The sequence below is a fragment of the Rhopalosiphum maidis genome, chromosome 3 (genome assembly GCF_003676215.2).
Source record: "Rhopalosiphum maidis isolate BTI-1 chromosome 3, ASM367621v3, whole genome shotgun sequence".
NCBI classification, from domain to species: Eukaryota; Metazoa; Arthropoda; class Insecta; order Hemiptera; family Aphididae; genus Rhopalosiphum; species Rhopalosiphum maidis.
Genome location: NC_040879.1, coordinates 20,483,737 through 20,496,698, shown reverse-complemented (window position 1 = coordinate 20,496,698; position 12,962 = coordinate 20,483,737). Strand labels below are relative to the sequence as shown.

At 29.3% G+C, this 12,962-nt stretch overlaps 1 protein-coding gene and 1 long non-coding RNA gene across 2 annotated transcripts in view; one reads left to right on the top strand and one right to left on the bottom strand.

Annotated features, from left to right (window-relative positions):
- The window catches only part of LOC113556139 (limbic system-associated membrane protein-like), a 524,182-nt gene that overhangs the window by 224,166 nt on the left and 287,054 nt on the right, over positions 1 to 12,962 (bottom strand). The gene's annotated exons all lie outside the window — the stretch shown is intronic.
- On the top strand, positions 3,676 to 4,164 carry LOC113556142. The gene is made up of 2 exons (XR_003405451.1): positions 3,676 to 3,712; positions 3,782 to 4,164. It is a non-coding gene; the product is annotated as an uncharacterized LOC113556142 (long non-coding RNA).

Here is a 12,962-nt window from a genome sequence, read left to right as displayed (position 1 = left end):
TTTGGCAGTGGTTATTAAATTAATGATATTGGAGATTGACTGAGCATGGCTATGAAATAACTCAGACATTAAATGGAGATGTTGGAGCTTGTTCTGGTTTGAATACGTGGGAATATGCTTGATGGTGAATTGAACACTTGAAGCTGTGAAAAATTTGGATTCTTTCTTGAACACTAGGAAGGTGACAGTATTTTTTTTTTTAGTATTTCAACGAGAAAGGTCCAATTGTCAATGTTGTGTTTAATTTAATTTAATTTGGTAGAGTAAGATGGATATTTCTTATGCTATCTTTTATTAATGATAATTATGTATTTATTAAATTTTCATATTATACTTGATTATAATATTTTTCAAATGTTTTATAATTATTTAGCTATTTTGTACAGTGTGGTTATAGGTCCTGGATACACATAAACAACAGATCATTATTGAATTCTTAGTTTTTTTCAATTTGGTTGTGGACGACTAACATGATCATATAAATGAATATAAATCTTTATTATTATTGTGTATAATTATGTAACTATGTTATGTAATATTTTACGTGCAAATTAAATCGTCGTATATATAAAAACAATATGTTATAATATGGTAAAAGATCTATTAACCTTGAAAATCTTGATATGACAGTGATTTACCTAATTATTATTTTATTTCTGATGATTTGATACTATATAGTCTTCATTAACTAAGAGAATCTTTGAATTTATTCCAATTGTTATATAAATTATTATAATCTTTTTGACGGCTTAACATTGTATATTAAAAAAGAACCAATTTTATTTCTTTGGGTTTTCCATTTTTCTTTTAATTTAAAATCGTCGCTTTTCATCAAACTTGAATTATCATCAACCACAAATCTTAATTCAAAAGTTTTTTCTCTAATAATATAAAGTTTCCAAGTTCCTTGCGAAGGACTTTCATAATTTTTGTGCGCTGTGAAAACACTAACTATAGAATATCATCAAACCAATTAAAATGTTTATTCGTTTAGTTGGTGTAAAATTATTGTGAAAAAATATATTTAAATATTGGTTTCTTTTTTACAACGAATCTTACTGATCGTTAAAAATAACAAATATATTTTACAATTAAAATTAAAAAAGTGTAAAATGTATTATTCATAAACAATAATTAATGTTCATTTTTACCTAGTTAATTTTCGACTAGTACATACTTAATATTGTTTTTTAAATAATAAAATTACTTTCTGTCTTTCTGAAAAAATCATTTAAATTTAATTTAATCAAACCAAATTAAAAAAAAAATAATATGATAATAGTGCACTAAGCATATTCAATACTATTGCCAAAATTAAAACTGATACAATGATAAAATTAAATAAAAGTTCCAGTCAGCTTTTGATTCTATGATTTTTATGATCAATTTTCTATACCAATATTTTTAATTTCAGATCCAATCTCAGACATAAAAAAATGCTATCGCCGTTCTCTTATCATTTATTATTGTATATTGCACATAATATAAACATAGGCTAGAGAAAACAATTTTACTAGATGAATATCGTTTCTTGCATTTTTGCTATTTTTTTTTTTTTGTATAATCATTAATAATTTTTATGCAATATAATAGGATGATATATTATATATAACGACTGATAGTGTTCACTGTAGCGATGTATTATTTTTTTTTTTAATTCGATTTTCATCAAATAATCAATTTAGGCGAAATTGCGATGAAAATGTATTTTATTATAATTTATATTAAACCTAATAAATGTGGCATATGAATATAATATTATAACATCCTGATCAGTGTATTATACTATACAGTATAGACTATAATAGCCATATCGTTTTTATGTAGGAAAACCAATCAGGTTCAGACAGTGATGAGCTGATAACTGAGAAAAACAATTATCGTGAATGAAAAATATACGAATATAAATATAAATAATTATAAAAACTCGAAAGGGAGGAAAATTTAAAATTCGAATTATGATAATCGTATTGTACTAGGCGTTTACTTAATTTTATATTTTGTGTGTATGAAATATAATCATTATATTATTATTATTATTATGTATTATTTCTATCAACCGATGGATCTGAACGTTTTATTTTTAATGAGCCAAAAGTGCTATAACTACATAAAAATTGTATAGTCAAATATAACTCACACGTGAAAAAAATATACATTATGTATATATTTATAAATTTCTTTAATATAAAAACCATAGACGAGTAAACATTTATAATATAGTAATTTACCTACTAATATCGCAATATAGACATGCACCATATGTCCATAATATATAGATAGTATGCAATTGATCTGTAATAATTTAAACTACAAATAGTATGGACCATTGCTATACATAGCCACACGAAAGATATGTTAGGGTAATATTAACGTAGTGTATAATTTATAAAATAATTATAATATTTTTTTAATACGAATAATATTTATAACATAGAATGATTATTCAATCATGTCCATTCCCTTTTACTCATTCAATAACACAGTTATTCTAATTCTGTTTTTTTTTTTTTTTAATTTTTGAAATATACGCTATTTAAAAATTATTCAATTTATTTATTTTTCTACTTAAGAAAAGTTCTGTCGAAATACAACTTTCGTTTATCAAATGAAAAATCCCCTTTTAAACAGTAAATTATTTAGAGAATATTTTTTCTAAAAATGGTGAAACATCAAATCAAAATTGAATCAAGTAGTTTTCGAGTTATTGAATTTTGTATACTATAAGGATTAAAGATCCACGGATCAATGGCAATGAGTTTGATAATAAATTATGGAAACTGTGGTGGTTCAAAAATTTCATTCTATCAACTTTCATAATTTGTATAAATAGTCCTAGTGTAGTAAATACTAGATCCGTTATTATAATTAATATATAATTTTTCAAATAATTTGTTAGGACTTTATCCTTAATACCTAGTCGTGCCATAAGTTCTGTCCCTATTTATCAGTTGTTCCATTAATATTTTACGATAACACTAATGACTTTGTTTATGAATATAATTTTCAACAATTGTAATATCTACTATTTTTGGTTAGTACGATAGTTCACGTCAAGTATTAAACATGGAATGGGGTATTAAAGAAAATCGTGTTGCTGTTATTGCGTTATTTAAGTGTAATAAAACACCATTAGAGATTTTCAACTTGTTGAAACTGTTGAAAATAACGAAAAAATTTGTTTATCGGACCATAAAACGGTTCAACGAGTTCAACACTATAGATGACAAGCCAAGAAGTGGACGTCCACGTGAAATAAGAACAAATGCAGCAGTCAAAGCTGTCGCACAGAGGATTCGTAGAAATCCACTTCGCAAGCAAAAAATCATGGCTAGAGAAATGAAAATTCCACCAAGAACCATGTCACGAATAATTAAAGAAGACCTTGGTCTTGGTGCTTATCGAAGAAGCACCGGTCAGCGGTTGACCGACGCTTTACGTCAAATTAGAACGACAAGAGCGAAGAAGTTACTTAAGCGGTACGCAAAAAATGGCCACAGACAGATACTGTTTACAGATGAAAAAATTTTTACTGTAGAAGAAAAATTTAACCGTCAAAATGATAGAGTTTATGCTCACAACTCTCGGGAAGCTGCTGAAAATATTCAAAGAGTAGAAAGAGGACATCATCCAGCCTCAGTGATGGTTTGGTGGGGAGTGTGATATGAGGGTGTTACTCAACTGCATTTCTGTGAGCAGGGAGTCAAAACACGTGCGGTTAACTACCAAAACGATATTTTAGAAAAGGTAGTGAAGCCTTTAAGTGATACTTTGTTTGTAGGAAAGAACTGGACCTTTCAGCAGGATTCAGCGCCTGCACATAAAGCAAAAACCACACAACGCTGGTTAGAGGTCAATTTACCTGAATTTATCGCCGCTCAAGATTGGCCCTCGGGAAGTCCAGACCTCAATCCTTTGGACTACAGACTGTGGAATATTTTAGAGGAGAAGGCCTGCTCTAAGCCCCATCGAAATATCGAATCATTAAAAGCCGATTTGGTAAAATCAGCTGCCTCAATACCGTTAGAAGTGGTGCGTGCTGTCATAGACGAGTGGCCAGATCGTTTGAAGAAGTGTATAAATGCAAATGGTGGACATTTTGAATAGTATTTATTTTTTTTTAGTTAGTAAGTTAATAAAGAATAAATAACATCAGTTTTTTTATATTTGTTTTATTTTATTTATTAAGTATACACCTTTGTATAAGGGACAGAACTTATGGCACGACTAGGTATATAAACATTTTAATAAATGAAAAATAAAAATAAAAATTAGATAATATGGTCTGTAAGTCTACTTAAGAAATCTAAAAGAACAGAATACTGATAAATGTATTATTTAATGATAATATTAGGGTGAGAAATCATTCTGTAAACTATTCAACCAACGTGGAGGGGAGAAATGTGTGATTATTGTACACAGGCAGACAATCTGGTTGGTAATAATAATACATAAACACACCGATTGTAATAATTTGAAACTCATACATTTAAACATATTATATTATACAATACACGTGTGCACTTACAATGTATATATGCGTTATACTTCATAATATTATGATCATATAGTATAATTGTATTATTCTCGCGGTAGACGGCTGCACCTCCATTTCGATATCGTAACACAGATGATGATAATTATATCATTAATTACCGGTATAAAATCGTATCGAAAATAATATTCAGTTAATTTTCAATGCGTGTGAAATTTATGGCCGGATTGTCAGATACAACGATTATAGCACATGCACAATATTATCACCATTATTTTCATAGGTACCCAATAATAATAGTTGCGAGTCTGACCTAAACGGAAACAATAGATATTATAATTATATATATTATTATGATCACACACGAGAGCAGTTGCGTACTAAATTATATTATGTCATGATCACACGTGTTTTTCTGTCACTATTTTCATCAGATCTTATACATAACGCGCATACTTATTATCATTTAGGATATTTAGGTGTTAGATTTATTCGAATTTTACGGAAAAACAAAAAAATAACATGACTAATGCATACTAATCTATCGTAAAAACTGGTACTGTATCGAAACTCATATACTCATACTCAAACACAAAAATAGATTTTTTTTATACTGAGTAATACAAATATGTTAACATAGGGTTTTCTGTTTGTTTTTCTAAATAGTTTTCAAGGTACGTCTAAAGACGGAACCTTAAATGTTCACGTATCTTAAAACGAAACTTTCGAGTTTGGTCGATTACTACTTTTAATAAGTAGCTATCCCACATTATACTTGACGTAAAAATACAAAATTTTATTTTGAATATAAAACTCAGGGATTTGGACTGCCAAATTCACCTAACGACAATAGCTATTGGATAAACGATGGTCAGCGATGGTTTAATAATTAAAATAGTTTCAGTCCGTTTGTCTTTACATACCTTTTAAATTTTAATAGTTTATAATTCATACAGTAGTCACTGCTTATTTAATAGATTCATTTTGGAATTACAGTATTTTTGAATTCATTAACCAAATAAGTCAATTATTTTATAAATACAAGAATAATAACATATACATATGTGTTATATTAAACAAATTAAATGTAGTTATGTATCAATAAATATCCATTTTTATGTAGGTATATCAAAATATGTATTTGTATTCATAGAGAAAAGAAACATGAATATTGATTATACAAAATTAAAAAATGTAATTTTTTCGTATATAATAATTACTTCGAACTATATAAAAACATATTTTCAAATCGTAATACCTACATCTTGATGTGATTAATCGAGAGAAAAGTGTAAATCATTAAAATATATGCGATAAAATCATGAAAAACAACTGACCATTGTGAAAATATGTCCTTAAAAATATGCATTAACCGGTGTAGCGTGAGTCTAATAAACGCAGATTTGCCTATGCGTAAAAACATGTAAATCGGGATCAGTCTGTTCCTATGGGTCCTATAAGCAATCGACACATAGAGTCTATTAACCGTAAGTACAATAAGCGGTGACTATTGTACAATATTTCATGCGCTAATTCTGTTTCGGTCTTAAACCCTAACCTTAGTTTTTCCGCCTTCCGATCGAATTAAAATTGTGATCTGTTGATTTCGACGTTGATTCAGATTTGACGGTACGATGAAAATACGATAATTGGTATAAATAAATTCATTCAAAGCCTACTGTACGAACGGCATTACTATAAACAATGAGAAAAATAATAATAGCTATTACTATTATTGTTATAGTCGTGCGTGTGTGAAATGTCCCGCGACATTCGTCGGTTCGCGTTTAATGTTTTTAGTCACATACGAAAATATTCTTCGAATGGTACGGGGGCAGCGTATTTCCAGAATAAAACGCATTACGCACGCCAAAGTTCGTTATCTTTGAAAGCCACATTGCTGTTGTTATTGTTATTATTATAACTCGTTATCGAAAAATCAATTCGGTGAGAATTAACACACAAGATAAAACCGCATAATAAGTATAGAATATAATAGAATATAAAAGAAATATAATATGCCTTATGAGGTAAGTACCGTGGTATACTGGTATATATAGCGTGATTTACCATAAATTCTAATTTTTTAGAACTTTTAATAATTATACTAAAGAAAATATTATCGAAATTCTTGAGATTTCTTGTACTGCATAAGAAGAGTCATGTGGCTAAACAAAATAATGTTTTTCCAATGAAAACCCCTTCCGGTCATCCCCATGTTTTTCTGCAATTTATATATTGAATAATTTTTAAAAATGTTATATAACGAATATAAAATGTAAACGAGTTATTTCTGAGTTATTTAAAAATTTAAAATACTTATATACTAAGGATAAAATCCTTTAATGACTATTTCACAAAAAATATAAAATGTATGTTATTATAAGATTTAGTATATTATATCATGCTTAAAATTATTTTTATAAATTAGTTGTTAATAAATAAATAAATAAATAAATAAATAACATTTAAAAATGTGCTGTATAACCCCCATATCTTTGAACCCATTATTGCAGATTATTATTCTTATTGCATTAAGTTAAACTGCTAGATTTGCATTTTGATTTTGATACGTCCACCTCTAGAATACTGTAATTCACAATAATTATGTTTGACCGTTAGATTTTTGATTCCAAATTGAATTCGGAATCACGGTAATGTTGTTGTTATTATTATTATTATTCTGTTATTTTGGTTATTAATAACACCACTGGAATCATATTGTGCCGGCAATAGAGCAGCATGTGAAAACGTAATAATTTTGTTGTGGAATGGTTTGTTCAATAATCTAATAATAATTAGTCATAATGGAGGTTTCATCACCCGCGACGTTGGTGTAGCAAAATTGACTAAGTACAGCGCCGTGTTAACCGCTTTCGAGCACCATTGCCAACAACTGTTTACCCAGATACTACGATAATAAATAATAATATTATGTCGTCAATAACAGCGTGGTTACCAAAACGTTTTTACAGCGTCCACCCGTTATAAAAACGGCCCGGCGCCGGATAATACTAGCAGAGCGTTCCGTAATAATTCCGTCACGGAGTAAAATGAAAAAGAAGCAGCTAGGCCGGTCTCAACGATACGTCATCGTCATTCGGCATGTACGGACACTTGTGGTGTTAGTTGCAATACTGATCTGATTTGTTATACGGTTGTATTATTATAACAATGCGTCTAATATATAATAGTATTATACATAACTCGTCAAAGGCGGACTTGGGATTTTATTTGAAACGGAAGGCTCTGGTAATTTAAAAATTATAAACTCTAATAAGTTATAACCGATTATACAGAACATATTGTATTTTAATTTTTTTTTTTTTTAAGACTTGAGTCGGACATTATCGTGTAAGACTTCCAGTCCTTAAACGATTTCTAGACAGAGTTATACTTAATACTTATTATAAATATATCAAAACTGTTTTACTTGAAGGAGGAGAGAAATACTTCACAGAATTGCAAAAGAAAAAGAGATGATTGTATAAAAATGATAATATTATTGTTGTAAAAATATTAAATCCACTGTCCACAATACAACATCGATATAAACTATAACATCTATATTTATTAATATAAATTAAACTTTGCCGTGGTATACAGTTACTCTGTCGCTAGATATAGGTTACATTTAATACTTTGATAATTCAACTGCTCTTAAATTAATTATACCTATTTCTTAGTTATATTTAACTTATACTTAGTTTCATACTAAGTGCATGGCTATTTACCAGAATGGTTTAATCCTTTCCTTTTATCTCTTACTGTTTTTTCCAGTTTTTCATGGCTATCGTTAAACTATCTTTCTTTAGTATTACTATGTTACCATTGAACGTACGAGTATAAAACACATAATAGGTAATTCGTTAAGGAACGAAACTATATGATAATATTTTATTCTATTTTACTACAACTAAATTGTTTAGCACTCTCTGTAAAGTTAAAAAAGGTAAATATGTAAAGAAATGAGCTGTACTTTTTTTTTAAGGCTTCTCGGTTAATAACAACCAGGCGCAATAGTTCTTATATTTTAAAGTCGACCTGCAAGAAACGTTAAATTACGAATCACAGAAAGTAATAAATATTGTCCGTTTGTATTTTTATGTTCTGGTAACTCAATGAGCTCACATACAATGGCAACGATAATTACCATCAAGTTAGGTACTACGTGAATATATTAAAAAAACGTTTTATTTATAGTTTAGAATCGGGTCACGCGACGCACAACGCAGTTGAAAACTTATAGTTACCGATATATAAATACGATCCGTCTACGAAATATAATTATTGTTATTATTAATACATAATTTGCGTTGCGTACTAATAATAATAATAATGAATAAATTTATAAAAAGGAGAGTAAAAAATATGATAATAATATTGTAAAGCACGAACATTTTCAATTAAGACCAAAATATTTTCAACGATTTATTTTTCAACAATACAAGCTACAAACCACTTCACACTCGGTCCGTCGTTTGTCGATAGGTGAAGTGTAATATATAAATGTGTGTATTTTATAGTACATGGGGGCGGGAAAACGGTAACAAGAACACATAAAATTTTAACTGTTAATTTATGAACCATAATAATTATATTATAATACATTATGTATACATATTGTAAAAGTATAATGAATTTCACAAAAGCGACGCAATTATTTTCTTAGTGCAGTATAAAATATAATTACGTTCCGTATTAAAGGCGAGATGATTTGTTACACTAGCAGATAACTTTCACGTTCGAATTTTGAATTTCCGCCTACCTTGATTGAATCGAGAAAATTTCTTGAGTTTATACTACACAGAAAGATAATCAACGCCTTGTTTCCTGTAACTGCACACTTTTGAACCATTTTAATTTATGGTCCACTCTGAGATCCGATACAAACATAGATTTAATTTTATTATTAATATTTTGTACGAGACTTGAACGGTGAATCATAAAATTAGGAACGGACGAACAGGTCCCTGACTTGAGTGGCACTGTTCTCCCTTCGCTCACTTTGGCGCAGCAATCTACCGGACGCCACGAACAACCATTGTATAAATTTAATTAATCATTGCGTTTAAAAACAATTCTAAGATGAGATGGGTCTGACGTTTAAATTTTTTTTCAAAAAAATATAAAGAAGAAAAGTGAGTCACCAAGCTGACGATATTTTATAGATATAATAAAAAAATAATAAAAATATGGCATTACAAAATAAAAAAGAAATTGGCACCGTAATTGAAAAACTATAAGTTGCACAGAACTTAAAATATTTGAAAAGTCGTTGAAATAGTGCCGGCTGCCAATATTTTCGACACCTATAAAATTGATTTATGATAGTGCATTAAACATGTTATTATAATGCACGACTTCGAAACAGTTAAAAATACATCTATAAGAGTTTTTGGATTAATTCAATGCAACATAAATATTCGTTACAAATCGCAATATCATTTGAATTTATAAACTATATATGTTTTGTAAATATTTATCATCACTGTGATCATTATTGTTTTTTAATATGCGTTTCATGTTATGTTTTGGAAATGGTATAAAGTTCGGGAAACGTTCCACGTATATACGGGTGTTTTCACGAACTGCTGCAGTTCTATCACTTCTTGTCAGATATTAGAATCCTGTGCGCGCGCTCTGAAGTGTATTATTGTTCATAGTTTGACGGCACTCGAGTGTAGAAGCAAAGGAAAGCAAACAAACATTGACTCTACTTGGTTAAAGTTAGTATTTATGATGCGAATAGACGAACAAGAAAACTAATTTGGACAGAAACCGGCCGATACATTGTATACAGAGAAATCTGGATTTATTCGGAGCCGTAGTTTATATTATTATCAACTGGAAAATATTCAAAATCATTTTATATGCTGTTTAGAAATAATATATATATACGTTAATGTTGACCATACGTCGGGTTATATTATTATTTTTATTTTTATTTAATCCGCGGGGCTACCATAATAATAATATAGTTGTACGTTGTGCTTTGAACTCAGTCGCGGACTTCTGTCTGTTGATCATTTTCATAAGACTATCGTAAATTTGTAAATTACTGGAAGCGTTGTACAAACTTTGATTTGGCATGTTTAATTATTTTAATGGGATTTTGGCGGTGCATGGTGTATAGTGACGGGGAGTCGTGCTCGGTATTTCATTGCGTTAGATTTTTAATTAAAAGTGTAATATTTTAGAGCACAATATAATGGTAAAAAATGTTCGACCCAGAGATAACATTGACCTTTCAATACAATATATAATATATAATTTACACCATGTACACTCTATAGTTGAAATCGAACAATCACGGAGAGAAAAAACTCAGAACGTCATAATCGACGTACTAGGGTGCATCCAATAATCACAGTCGCATAAGATCATAATAATAGAAGATAATATGATAAATGATATGATAGTTTACGACGATTTATGTCCATGGATTTTATTCAGTTAAACACGCGTCAGATCAAATCGAATCTTACGATAAAAAATGTAAGTAGGTGTGTACGTCAAAATATAATCATTATGTGATCAGCGACGTCGTTATAGTTTCGAAAATCATAAGCTTAATATAACGTTGTATAAACAATAATAATTTATATTGGATTGTTATTATTATTATTATTATTATTGCATGTAATCGTGCAATGTAAAATGTAAAATCGCATGTAAAATATACTATTAAACATACATTCGAATGTGTTGATCTGTATCATACATACCTTATTATTATTTACACAATATTCATAAAATAATATTACTACGTTTCTATTTGTTTTTTAGCACGTCACCGCAGCGGTGTATAGCACGGACTATTGTTGTACATAATAAAAAAATATATTGCATAAGACACCGAGTAACCGTGTAAGACGCCGTTTTTAAAATTGATTAAGTTATCGTTTATGCGCTGATCACTCCATCCAGCCCGTAAGTATAAAACAAAAACTAGAATACACAATATTAAATATTAATACCTGCTACGTTATTTAAAAGCGCTCTTGAGTCCGTTCCATGGTGACCACAACAACCGACCATCACAACACATAACAACTTTTTATATTTATCTCGTTCTTTATAATAATATTTTATGATGGCTTTAACCTAGATATCTATACTCAGTAAGTACTACTATATTAGCTTAGCATTGTACTTAATGATAAGAATTCAAAATATTGTTACTTATTAGTATATTAGATACTCGATCCAATGTTGTCAATAATATATCAATGTATATAAAACCATTTTTAAGAACTATTATCATTGGGAAAAACATAATATTAACTGAAAACTATTCACTCGAATTTCGAATAAAGTATCAAAATAAATTTCAAAAAAGTTACCTACTAAATAATCAAAATCAAAGGATTTTTATTTGAAAAATAGAAGTTAGTGTTACTATATGACGCTATTTAAGAAGTATAAACAATGTAAGAATTTCAAAATGTAGCTTTTAAATAAATTATCTTCAGAATTTGAATAAATTCATTATTAAATAAAAACATAAGAGTGATATTACTTAGTGAATCGCGCTGTTTACTTCTATTTAAATACAATGCAATATACCAAATTGTTAAATATAAATATATATAAATACGATAAATTCTTAATCGACTTGAATAATGGAAAAATGTGCGTCGTCTTCCCAGTTTCCGGTTTCCGATCGGATGGTTGGTGCTTCCGTCCGCTCGTTTTCAATAATCCAACGCGGTCAGACTACAATCCCGCTCTGAAGTTGTATTTAAAGCTTTCTTCAACAGCTTCTTTTCCGAAATATCCAAACGAAATGTGTTGAAATCAATATTTTACAAATCTATAAAAGACTTGGGTCTTGGACCAGACGAAAGTTGTCAATAGACCTCGAGAACAATTAATTGTCCCACGTGTTAACTTATTACCAGTAATAGAAAAGTACGAAATACAGTAAGCTTTTCGTGTCCTCTACACTGTCATAGTACTTCTGAACGAAAATGCAGCTAACAAAAAAAGTATTATAATGATTTAAATTTACCATAAACTTAAATGTTCTGAGGGCACATAAACACATTTGATTGAAGTCACAGCTATATCTCAAAAATCGTTTTTTTCTTTATAAAAATTGGAAAAATTTTTACAATTTACATCAATATATATTAAGATATAAATATTCAAAATATTTCTCGTGTTCCAGCCGAACCTGCAGCCGATCTTCTCTGGTTGTACCAATACGTCAGATGTACGAGACTAGTACGATTTACGGCGACTGCCATCGTACAACGTATATGTGTGTACAACGCATACAAACCAAATGATATATTACAATATATTATAATTGACCTATCGGTGGCTTTTAGTGCCAATTATTTTATGTCGGTATACAATATTGTATAGCCGGTATAGCGGTACTCGCTGTGTTAGCACCGCCTTCCGTTGCAGGACTGTCTAAAAAATAAAATACGCGTTTCCGTCGACCCGCGCGTTGATA